The sequence below is a fragment of the Suricata suricatta genome, chromosome 6 (genome assembly GCF_006229205.1).
Source record: "Suricata suricatta isolate VVHF042 chromosome 6, meerkat_22Aug2017_6uvM2_HiC, whole genome shotgun sequence".
NCBI lineage: Eukaryota > Metazoa > Chordata > Mammalia > Carnivora > Herpestidae > Suricata > Suricata suricatta.
In genome coordinates this window covers 141,884,486-141,896,477 of record NC_043705.1, presented here as the reverse complement: position 1 = coordinate 141,896,477, position 11,992 = coordinate 141,884,486, and the positions used below count along the sequence as shown (strand labels likewise).

The 11,992-nt window shown below is 44.2% G+C and overlaps 1 pseudogene; it reads right to left on the bottom strand.

Annotated features, from left to right (window-relative positions):
• Nucleotides 1-651: 651 nt before the first annotated feature.
• Nucleotides 652-835, bottom strand: LOC115294682 (annotated as a pseudogene).
• Between the last annotated feature and the right edge of the window lie 11,157 nt (nt 836-11,992).

Sequence of the window (11,992 nt, the reverse complement as noted above, 5' to 3'; positions counted from 1 at the left end):
CCAATAAGTGTACCCCATATTGATTTATTTGTTATTTATAGGTTGCTTATCCAACTTGAAAATATTTTCTTCTTTTGAGCTTGACTGTTTGCTATAATAATACTTATTATTACCTCACCAACTAAGTAAAATAGGGGAAAATCAATCCACTTTTGGCCCCCGTTGATTCTTTAGTAAATAGAATGGAAATTGCTAGTAAAATTCAAATTTGAAAAGCATGTTTAAACATAATCATTCATGCCAATGTTGTTCTGAAGATCATTTATAATCCAGTCTTGATTATACATTATCAACATTTATTCAAGCTGACAAGTTCTTTTTTAAATTAAGCAGCAACTCCTTTGTGCACAGATACATTTTTAAATTGGATTTTTATTTTATCTATTTATTCATTTTTTGCCATGCGGTGTGTTTTATTGTCATTGATCATACAAATAATTTGCTATAATATCCCAGGGCAAACCGGAGAATTTGGCAGTCCGATTGGGGGGATGTCCCCTCAGACACCCGGCAGGCCGGTGGCGTCTGCATGGAGTCCCTGGGTTCACAGTGCAGCTTGTTGCTCGTGTCCATCTTGCAGGTGGCTCTTCTTCCTCCACAACACAACTAGGGCGTCTCGAAGATGACGGGGGTGGGGAATCCTTTAGGTTCTTAGGAAATTTCACTCCGCTTCACCTGATCAATTGTCTCTTTGGTCGGCAGGATGTTCTTCTCCTGTGTCTCCGTTTTGGCCTTATCCAAGCTGGCGATTTCCCCCATGTCTGGCTTGTCTGCCATTTTCTTAAAGCGACCCGTGGAGTTCCGCTTCAGGCCCGCGACTGGTGCTCCCACTCGCGTCGCTGCAACAAGAGACTAAACTGGATTTTTAAACTGCTGTTTGGCTTATCCTTGAATTTGTCAATGGTCTCCCAAGAAATAGAAACAATAGGATGTGGACATGTAGAGATATATCTTTAAAGACTTCAGTCACACAATTGTAGGGGCTGGCAAACATGAACTCTGCACAGCAGACTAATGTCCTGGAAACTCACAGAAGTGTTGATGTTGGAGTCTTTCTTTTTTTTTTTTTAATGTTTTATTTCTTTTTGAGAGAGAGAGAGAGAGAGAGAGAGAGAGAGAGAGAGACAGCGCAAGCAGGAGAGGGTCAGAGAGAGAGAGGGAGATACAGAATCCGAAGACAGGTTCCAGGCTCTGAGGTGTCAGCACAGAGCCCGATGTGGGGCTCGAACCCACAAACTGTGAGATCATGACCTGAGCTGAAGTCAGAGGCTTAACCAACTGAGCCACCCATGCGCCCCCGTGATGTTGGAGACTTAAGTCCAAAGGGAGAATTCCCTTTCCCTTTTGGGGGAACTTTGATCATTTAACACCTTTAACTGATTGAATGAGGCCCACCTCTTACAAACGGTAATGTTTTATTTAAAGTCTTTTGATTTAAGTGTTCATGTCATCTGAAAAATACTTCCACATTTGACCAGCATTTGACCCAAAACTGGTTACCATGGTCTAGACCTGTTAACACAAAATCAGCCATCAAAATCCTGTCCTATTAAGTTCTATTATAACTCATAATAAAGCCATACTCTGTGGTCCATACAGACAGGAGTGAAAGTGGAAGTTTCACTGGTCAATGTCACCACCATGCACATCTGGTTTTTATATCCTCTCCCCACAAAAGGAAACAATATATAACAGCGTCTAATCAGGAAACAAAGGAAACTTATTATTTAATAAGTGTATGCAAATAATTAGTACAATAGTATTTGACCATTAAATCCTGGAAAATACAGGTCTGAGGAAAAGAACAACTGTTACTTTAAGTGTCACAGTGGCTTTTTAAAAGTGTGCTGTAAAACATCTTTTCAGCCCTGTGTTCATTCTCGTTTGTTCCATCCCCGTAGTGCCCTTGCAAAAACAGTAGAACATCAGCTGGATGAGCCCATTTCAGGTTTCTGCCCTGGACCTTTCAATAGCAGGTATGAAAAAATTTCAGCCTGAAAGATGCTGGGTGTAGAGAAAAGAACCATGGACAGAGCTGTTTTCCGCAAACATGATTCATAGTTAATTTTTCAGAGTAGCCACAGATCTATATGTGGCAAGACCAGGAAAATATAAGAGATTCCTCTCAGTGTTATCAAAATCATGAGGTTCTCATTTTCCCTTGAACAGGAGCTAAGACAGACAGACAGACACAGACACAGACACACACACACACACACACACACAGCATGGTTAAATATTGGAAAAGATTCTAATTTGAGAACATGCTCCCTCAACAAAAATTATCAGTATTTATGAAATAAAGCTCTCTAAAAAAATTAGCACTACAATAGCCAAATCATGGAAAGAGTCTAAATGCCCATTAACTGAGGAATGGATCAAGAAGATGTGGTATACACAATGGAGTACTATATGGCAATGAGGAAGAATGAAATCTGGCCATTTGTAGCAAAGTGGATGGACCTTGAGGGTGTCATACTAAGTGAAATAAGTCAGGCAGAGAAGTACAGATACCATATGTATGCATTTATAGGTCTAACAGGAGAGACCTGGCAGTGGACCATAGGGAGAAGAAGGGGGAGAGAGAGTGGGGTAGAGTGAGGGACACAGATCAAGGGAGACTACTGAATACTGAAAATGGACCATGGACTGAAGGGGAAGGGGGAGGGAGGGAGGGGGGGTGATGGTCATGGTGGGGGGCACTTGTGGGGAGAAGCACTGGGTGTTATATGGAAACCAATTTGACAATAAACTATAAAAAAATTAAAAAAAATTAGCAGAGTCCCCGTTAAATTCTAAGCAGCAGGGCGGGACACCATGGACTTCGATCCCTCCATCCTAGAGCTAGAAAGATGCCTGGTACCTAATGATACTAACTTGGAGCCTTTACAAGGCGCCAGGCACAGGTGTAATGCGGTCCAATTACTAACAATCTCTCTACACCACCTGAGGATATATTGCCACCCTCATGTTCTACAGGAGAACTGAAGCAGGAGGGGGAAAAGTCTGGCCACTCAAAGCAGAGAGAATCCGATGAGGTCAGACTCTGGCTGGACATCTCTACAGCTCGTGCCTTTCCTGTTTGTTCAACAGATCAGCAGTGTCTGTCAAGATCAAACTTAACAGCCACAGATCTTCAATGATTCTTCTGGTAGAATGGTGAAAATCTGGACAAGTCAACGCAGGGTGGTGCCCCGAGGCACTCCAGAGATTAGGGGTCGCGTCCTCAGAAGAAACCGGTCCCCCTCGAAGCTCCCCCCTGGGGGGCCGGGAGCAGGAGGCGGAAGTTCCACGGGGAGAGAAGAACCTCCTACCCCACGCCCGAGCCCGCGCCCCGGGAAGAGCCGCCGTCCTTGCCCTCAGGAGAAGCGACCACAGGCCCCCGGGTCCCGACGGGACACAGACGCGGACCCAGCCTCTAGGCGCCCAGGCCCCGCCCACACGCGGAGCTTGCCGTGATTGGCTTCAGGTCCCGGGCCCGGATTCTGATTGGTCTGGGGCGCCGAGCAGGTGCTCCTGGAGAGTGAGCGCAGGCGCGGGAGCAGGGACCTCGGTCCCCTGCTCTTTTCCAGCGTCTCCCGCTCCGCGTCCTTAGGTGGGTCGGGTCGTCGGTTCCGCGGGCAGGTCCCCCTGAGGACCAGGGTGGGCGAGGGCGCCGGCGTCCGCGCACCCACGTCCCTTTCCCGGCCGGGCTGGGTGCTCGCGGGTCGGTCAGGAGCTCGGCCCCTCAGGGCGGAGATCGGAAGGCTGGCTGCACGGAGGCGGGTGCCTCGGGCCTCCTGCCTTCTCCCAGGAGCCATGGCGGCGTTGTCAGGAGCCGCGCTGGTCCCGCCGGGCGCTGTGGGTCCCCTCCGTGGGCGTCTCTGTTCCCAGCGCTTCTCTAGACAGGGGTGTAGAGGACTCGGGAATGTCCGGAGCGCTGCCGCTCTGGGCGGCACAGGGAGTCCTGACCCCAGGCTTCTCCACCTGCCAGTGCCTGAGGGTGCCGGGGGATCGCCTCTGAGAAACGCGGGGCCAGGGCACCTGCTTTGTAGGGGGTTCATCCTTTGAGGCGCCTCGGGCTGTGTCTGGCGCCCGGGGAATGATATAAATTATTGGAAAGAGTGTTTCCACCATTCAATTTTCACAGTAGCGAGCAGTCACTAGCTGTATACTGCCCTTTCTATAGTGTTTTTTGAGAGTTAAAGTGTCGTTCATTCGCTTAACAAATATGTATGTGATGTTTGGCAGTGGCTCTTCTGATGCCAAAGAACAAAACTGAATTAGCTGTAGCTAGTGATTTTTGTTTTGCTTTGTTTTTAATGTGTGGTTGCACAGGATTATTTTACCAATTACTTTCTTCAGGGCTTAGTTTGCTTTTAGTCAGGTGTAATTGTCCAGAGGAGCATAAACTTAGTTTGAACCCTAGTCTCAATCCAAAAACCTAAACTGTGTTTCGAGTTTCAGCTTAAATCTTTAAAAAAAAATTTTTTTTTAAGTTTATTTATCTAGTGAGAGTGCTCGCACACAAGCCGGAGAGGGGGAGAGAGAGGAGGGAAAGAGAATCCCAAGCAGGCTTCACAGTGTGGAGCTCGAACTCACCAACTGCAAGATCATGACCTGAGCCAAAGTCTGGAGCCTCGTCAATTGAGCCACCGAGGTGCCCCCAATTTAAATCTTTCTTTGCAACTTTTTGCTGAGGGTTTTTCTAGATGTAGATGGTGTGTGAGGAGTATGGAAATTCTATGAATGAGTTTTATTTTGCTCTTGATGCACTGCTGTGGAAAAGGAGACTTATTAGAGCATATTGAAATATTTTTCAGTGATGGTAGACTCATTCTTGGAGAGTGTAGGTGTGTACTCTAATTACTTGGTTCAGCAGAAATCCACCCATCCATCAAGAAATCTGCACATTTTCATCGAATTCTTTTTTTCTTTCTCAAAAAGAGCAAAAACAACAAAAAAAGCCTGTTTTGTAAGTGCTGTGTTTCACTCCCTTACTGCATTGATCACATAGATTTATTATGCCCACTTTAACGATGGGAATCTGAGAGCTGGTCGGGTTAGCAGCTTGTTCAAAGTTGTGCGTGTCATAAACGGCACATTCTGGGATTCAAGCCCATATAATACAACTCTAGATTCTGACTTTAAATTGCTTTGTTTCCAAACTAGGGATTCATTTCTCTATTACTCTGTTTAGTGGTAAATATTCTTTCTTTATTTTAAGTACATTCAGAATTAATGCCGTCACACTAGCCAGAGTGATTAGTGTTTAGCATATCTCCACAGAGTCGGAGATTCTCCGTCTTGATAATTTTTGGGCTAGAGTATGTCTTGCTTCTCTGATTTTGTAAAGGAAGAGACATTTTCCTGTTGAAAAAATGGGAGCATTGTATAATCTTTGAAGGGCCAGAAGAATTTCAGGGAAAATAGAGAAAAATGTAGTGTATTTTTATTAAAACATGTGTATCTGTACTTTTATGTGGATATTGTTGCAGTCTTAAAGATTTGAGGGTCTGAATGCCCTGCAATTCTGGTTTTGTGTGCTCATCTTTTAAAAAGGCTTTTAAAAATTTTTCAGGGCTAAGTGGCTTATAGAAATCAAAGTCTCCTGACCTGCATGACAATTTTTAAACATTTATGGAATGGCAATTTCGGTCCTTGTGTTTATGTCTCCGCTGTGGAGAAATTCTTCTCCAGTCTTTGGAGCACCTCACTGAGCTCAGTGCAAAACCCTGATTGGTGTTCATAGGAACTCCTTCCTCTGATGCCTGGTTCTTAGGCAGGGCAACTCATCCAAACCTTCCTGGGAGCCTTTATCGATTATACATGTCTACATCCTACCTCCCTAGAGAGTCTGATCCCGTACCTTACTGAGGCACCAAAGCCCTTGCATTGTTTTGGTAAGGATTCAGGCTGAGAATCAGTGGTGTAAGTTGGTGCAAGAATTTGCCTCCTGCTCTTCCTTACTAAGGAATCTAAATCATGTGATTTAGAATCCGTGGTTAAGTTTGCAAGCCCTGGAAAGTAATTGTTAACAAGATACGTGGCCCATGAGGGATCATGGGAGTGGGACCTAAAATTGCTTATGAATGTACAAGGTTATTACTAGAGGAGTTGGTGGGAAGATGCCCTGAAGGAGAGAGAGAGTGGCAGTACATTCGGTCTTAAAAGTGGTTGAATGTGTGCTACTCTGGTGTCCTAGTGGTCCCCCTCTCTCACGACTCCCCCCCGCCCCCGTCAAGCCCCAGCAAAGTTACTGCCCAGGGGCACAAAGGACCTAGCGCAGGTTCATGTTCTAGACTGAGCTGTTTGTCTTTAGACTTTGCATTGTACGGTTTTCAGACATTTCAGGTGCCAAGAGCTCCCAGAAACTTGTGTTGCATAGAGTGATCCAGCAGCTTCTAAAGGATCACCCCTGGTACTTCAGGACTTACCCCATCAAAACCTCTACTACAAGGATGCCAGGCTCAGCAAGGAGGACAGTGGTCAGCTGGGTTGAATGCTGCCAGCACAGGGGACTTGGTCACTTGAAGGCACTGGTGACCTTGGGGAGGCTAGTTTGATGGAGGTTAGAACTCAGAGGGGTTGAGGATAAGGGCAATAGCATGCAAAGCTTCCGAAGTATTTTACTACGAGGTGCCAGCTTAAAATCAAAGCCATTCAGCCATTGCATGAAACACGGCAGGTGCTGTTAGGATCTTGTGGGACACAAGGAGAGGCATGAGACACGCCCTTCCCTCAGGAACTGAACCATCTATTGGGAAAGTCACAAAAACACTTCGGACAGAGTTTTTAAGGGGCTGTGGGACTAAGCTGTAGCACACAGTAGGGACACTCCATCCTGTCTTGTGAGTTAAAGGAGTTAAGATATGTAAGACCACAAACAAAAAGGCCAGGCACATAGTCAGTCCTCAAGGTGTCTACCAACAGTAATAGCAACGTTGACTTGGTGCGTCTAATGTAGTAAGCATAATCCAACTCATTTAATCTTCACACTAGTGATGAGTACTATCCACATTTACAGATGAAGAAACTGAGGCACGGTGCCAAAGGTCTCAGAGCTCCTTCGTGGCCAAGCCAGTACTGCTATCTAGGCAGCCTGGCTTAGCTCTGTGTGACGGAAGAGCAAAGCAATTCCACCTCCCTTTTTCCTGGGAAGAGTGTGTGCAAATGTAATCACGGCTCTTCCTAGCCATGTATCAGTCAAGCTGAGAGCTAAAGTTGGGAAATATTCCAAACCCAGGGGCAAGAGTGAAAAAAGCATTAAAGGTGTACAAGAAGAAAAAAAAGCTTGGTACTTTGGGGATGAGTAAGTCTGGAATGTGCCCTGAGAGTCAGTCAAGAGGAGCACATGAGAGCCAGAGAGGAGCTGACTGGTTAACAGGATCCAGGCCTGAAAGTCTCTAATGAAAGATACGAGGTTTGACCCCAGGGCCAGTGAGTGTGGAGTTCTTGAAAGACTTTAAGTAGGGGAAGGGCCAGATCAGATTTGCATTTTAGAACCTTCTCTGGGACTGCTGGGCTAAGGGCATGTGGGGAGGGGAGTGGAGACGCCAGATAGGAAACAGACCGTTTTCCAAGGAAGTCTCCGAAAGAACTCCAGTGGTGACTGCAATGTCAGGGCAGGGAGAGAGTTTAGTGAATGAAGGAGGATCTGGCAAGAGATTTGTTATAAACATCCTTGTGTCGTCACATATTCCTTATTTTTCTTCATTCTCTAGAGATGATAAATAGCCAAGAATATAAATAATGGATAGTCGAAGCTGGAAAACTAGACTTGTTGAAAATGCCCGCTGCTGAAAGCAAAGTGAGTCAGTATCATCAGGACGTTAGGTCATAAAACAGGAAGAGAGGAGGCCTTTTTGGTTGAAAACTCTGAAAGGCCATTTTCTTTTTTTTCTTTTCACTTTGCCTTCCTTTTCTCTTCTCTTCTCTTCTCTTCTCTTCTCTTCTCTTCTCTTCTCTTCTCTTCTCTTCTCTTTTCTCTTCTTTTCTTTTCTTCTTCTCTTTTCTTTTCCTTTCCTTTCCTTTCTTTTTTTATAGTAGTTTATTGTCAAATTGGTTTCCATATAACACCCAGTGCTTCTCCCCACAAGTGCCCCCCACCATGTTTATCCGTTTATGTTTGGGGGCGAGGGGCAGAGGGAGAGAGGGAATCCCAAGCAGACACTTCACAGACCATGGGGACACGGGGTTCAAACCCTGAGATCATGACCTGAGCTGAAATCAAGAGTCAGACGCTTAGCCGGCTCAGCCACCCAGGCACCCAGAAACCCCATTTTTCTGAAGCTAAGACTTGGCCTTTTATGCATTTGTCTGGAAACAAGGGTGGGTGAGCACCCAACAATAGAAAAGAGAACCTCCTGATTTGATATGACCTGGTCCCTGTCCGCCCTGCCCCTTCCTGTCCCTCTGACCTTCCCTGACCTGCCCTATTGCTTGTAGGCCCCTGAGCTGAGAGACAGCCCTCACTACTCGGTCAGCACCTCTCGAGACCTCTCTGGACATCCTGGAGGACTTTCCAGAGTTCTTGACCAACTCAAGGGAATCTGTATCTGTATGTGCAAAGCCTTGCAGATACGGCGTAGATACTTGTGTTGACTATGCAGATATTTAATGCATGTGAACTCAGGCCTCCAACATTATTTTAGTAATTTAAAAATAATTTAGAATTCTTATGAGGAGTTCCCTTCATGATATATTGTATTTTTGGGGTCACTGTATTTAAATGCACATGTACACCACAGAAGATAATATATGAATATAACTTTTTCAAAACAGTTATTTTTAAAGTTTTGTTTCTGGTAATATTTTAAAGTGCTTATAAATTTTGTCTGTTATGAGGCTGGAAATACAAAGTGTATTTTGAAATTTCACTGTGACATTTTTTAATATTCACTTTTAACATTGATTCTGGTTGATGAAATGGACGTTGTCAAATTTCACACTATACTGTTTTAGGCAAGTGTGAACTGACACACGGATGCTTGACAATCATGGGTTGTCTCATACTGATGACTTCCAACAACGTTTATGGCAGATGAGATGGGTCTCACACCTGCATTCCAGCCAAGAAACTACTGCGTAAGAAAACGAAGACACCCGTCTGAGCGTACAGTGCTGTTTGTGGGAGGAGGGAAAGACATACTTAGGGTTTAGTTCCTAACGCCTCCTGTGCCCTGCTGCCTGTGAGAAGAGACTTACTGGGAGTTTCCACTACTTAACTACTGGGGGTTACAAACGGCGTCCAGCCTGGTGGTATTCAAAACAGCCACACTTTTTCTCTTCCTGAAATGAAAACAATTACACATAACATCTAATTTACCAATAAGTGTAAGATGGACATGGAGGGGGGCCCTTGTGGGGAAGAGCACTGGGTGTTACACAGAAACCAATTTGACAGTAAACTATTAAAAAATGTATTTTTGAAAGAAAATAAAATAATGTTTATTAAATGTTTATAGGCCTATTTCAAAGAGCAATTTTGTAAGCATTAATTTTTTGTTTATTTTTTTTATTTTGAGAGAGAGAATGAGTGAGAAAGAGGCTGAACAAGAGGGAGAGAGAAAATCCCAAGCAGGCTCTGCACTGTCAGCTCAAGCCCTGGGGCTTGAACTCACGACTGAGATCATGACCTGCGCCGAAATCAAGAGTCAGATGCTTAACCAACTTAGCCACCCAGGTGCCCCACACTAATTTTTTAAATGAACTCTTTTTCCTCCCATCATTTCACTCTATTTGTTCACCTTATTTCAGGAGTCCTTGAAGTAATGTTCAGAGCACTGTGCATTTTCTCTCAATGCTAAATTTTAAATAAGTAATAGAGCAAAAACATCTCTGTAGAAAAGCACTGAGTGGGGATGTGGGTTAGTGTCCATCATGGATGTGCTCATAAGCCTTTTGAATTATGATTTTATTCTAATTCTAAATTCTAATCTTGCCCAGCTCAACCAAGCATGAGGCTTGAACTCATGACCATGAGCTTAAGATCTGAGCTGAGATCAAGATTCTGATACTTAACTGACTGAGCCACCAAGGCACCCCCTAAAACCTACTCTTGATGGTGGTAAGTTACTGAGTACAGTAAGAGCAGTGATGTTATATGATATGCAGGCTGCTAATGTAACCAAGGAAAGATGCGGCAACTTGAACCAGGCGGGGAGGGGAGGGGAAGAAGGAGGGAGAAAGGGACAGATGATCGAGATCGTTATTCCCATGAGAATATCCACTTAAAGAATTTGGTGTAGCTGTTCGCCAGAACCTCTTAGCAGGCAGGGCATAGTATGTCAGAGTCATCAATATCATCTCCAAATACCAATATGGCTTCTTTCTTTGCTTTATTAAATAAGTTAGATTTCACGGTGTCAGACACCACTGATGGAGATGTTGGTTGTTTATGGGACACCCATGGGTCCCCCTCAATTTCTCAGCCCTCTTACTGTAGGAGGGACCACAACACTCGTTTGGCCAAATGGATATGGACACTTAAAGGCCACGCATGACCCTCCAGTGAGGTTCTGCAGCAGCTGTGAGAGAACTGTGGAGATGTCCCAGATGGTACAGCCTCCATTTATCTGTGTCCCTGAACATTTGGTAGAGGAGAACCCGCGGCTGACCTGTGGTAGACAGATAGTGTGAATAAGAAATAAATTGTCATGCTCAGCTACAGAGTTTCAGGGGTTAATCTGTTACCATGACATAGCCAATCTAAGCTGACACAGCCACTCATGCCTGTCTGTCCCCTTACTCTACTGGGGTTTCCTTTGTCGCTCTCCTCACCAACTGGCGTGATCTTACTGCCTTTTTCATCACCTCTCCCCACTGCCACACATGCACTAAAACCAAAGCCCAGAATATATGGTGAACAAAGCGGCCACTTCTAGCTACAATTTAATAAGAAACAAGGAAATATCTGTTTGGACAACTCTCATTTGGGGGGAGTTTATACTATTGAAAACCTTTTTGTTTTGTATTGAGAGCTTTGTATTTTTTAAGATGATGCACATAAAGTATTATTTAGCAGAAATGTCTTTATTAGCATCCTTGAGTTTGTGGAAAAGGTGTAGTAATAGATATGGAAAGCAGTGCAGGAGAATCATCTGGCAAGATGTAATCTTTGTTATACTGAACTGAGAACCATTAGGGAGATTCATGCAGAGAGATGAAAAATGGGATTCCTCTTTATCCTTGAGAGCTGTTCCAGGTGGAACTGGCTTCCCCTCGTCTCTTTTGCCTGCCCCTAAGCCCAGAAATTACCTTTATTCCTTTCTACAAGAACTTTCAGGATATGAGATTTATGTATACCTGGATGCGTGGGAAGGAGCTGAAGACAAAATTCACAGTAATTTTAAGTTGAAAATGTCCAACAGTATTAAATGGCAATTGGACACTTAGATTTCTGCAACTCCCTGTGGCCATCCCAATGGCATTGCCTTTGAAGATCCTAAGGTTCTGTGGGAGTGAGAGGGATAGACCTCCCTGACCAAGCTGTGAGTGTGGTCAGAGCACAGCCTCTGTGGACCAAGAAAGCAGGGAGCAAGTACTTTGATTCTCCCCTTCTGTGTGACAACTTATTTTTTTTAATTTATATTTTAAAACAGTGTCAATCGCAAGGGGTAAATTTTTGTTTGGAAAAAACAGATTTAGTGTTTTTAATGCTTATTTATTTATTTATTTTGGAGAGAGAGACAGGGAGACACAGAATCCGAACCAAGCTCCATGCTCTGAGCTGTCAGCACAGAGCCCAACACAGGGCTCAAACCTACAAACAATGAGATCATGACCTGAACTGAAGTTGGAGGCTTATTCGACTGAGCCACCCAGGCATCCCTGGAAAATACAAGTTTTAGTTCAAACATGACCTATTTTTCTGAATTTGCACACAAACTATAAATTGGAACTTTCTTTCCTTTTTGTTATTTTAAACAAAATGAATGAAAAAAAATAATGCTTATGACATGATTATGACCCATTATTACATGGTTATACTCTTGTGTGGTGAAAGAGGTGT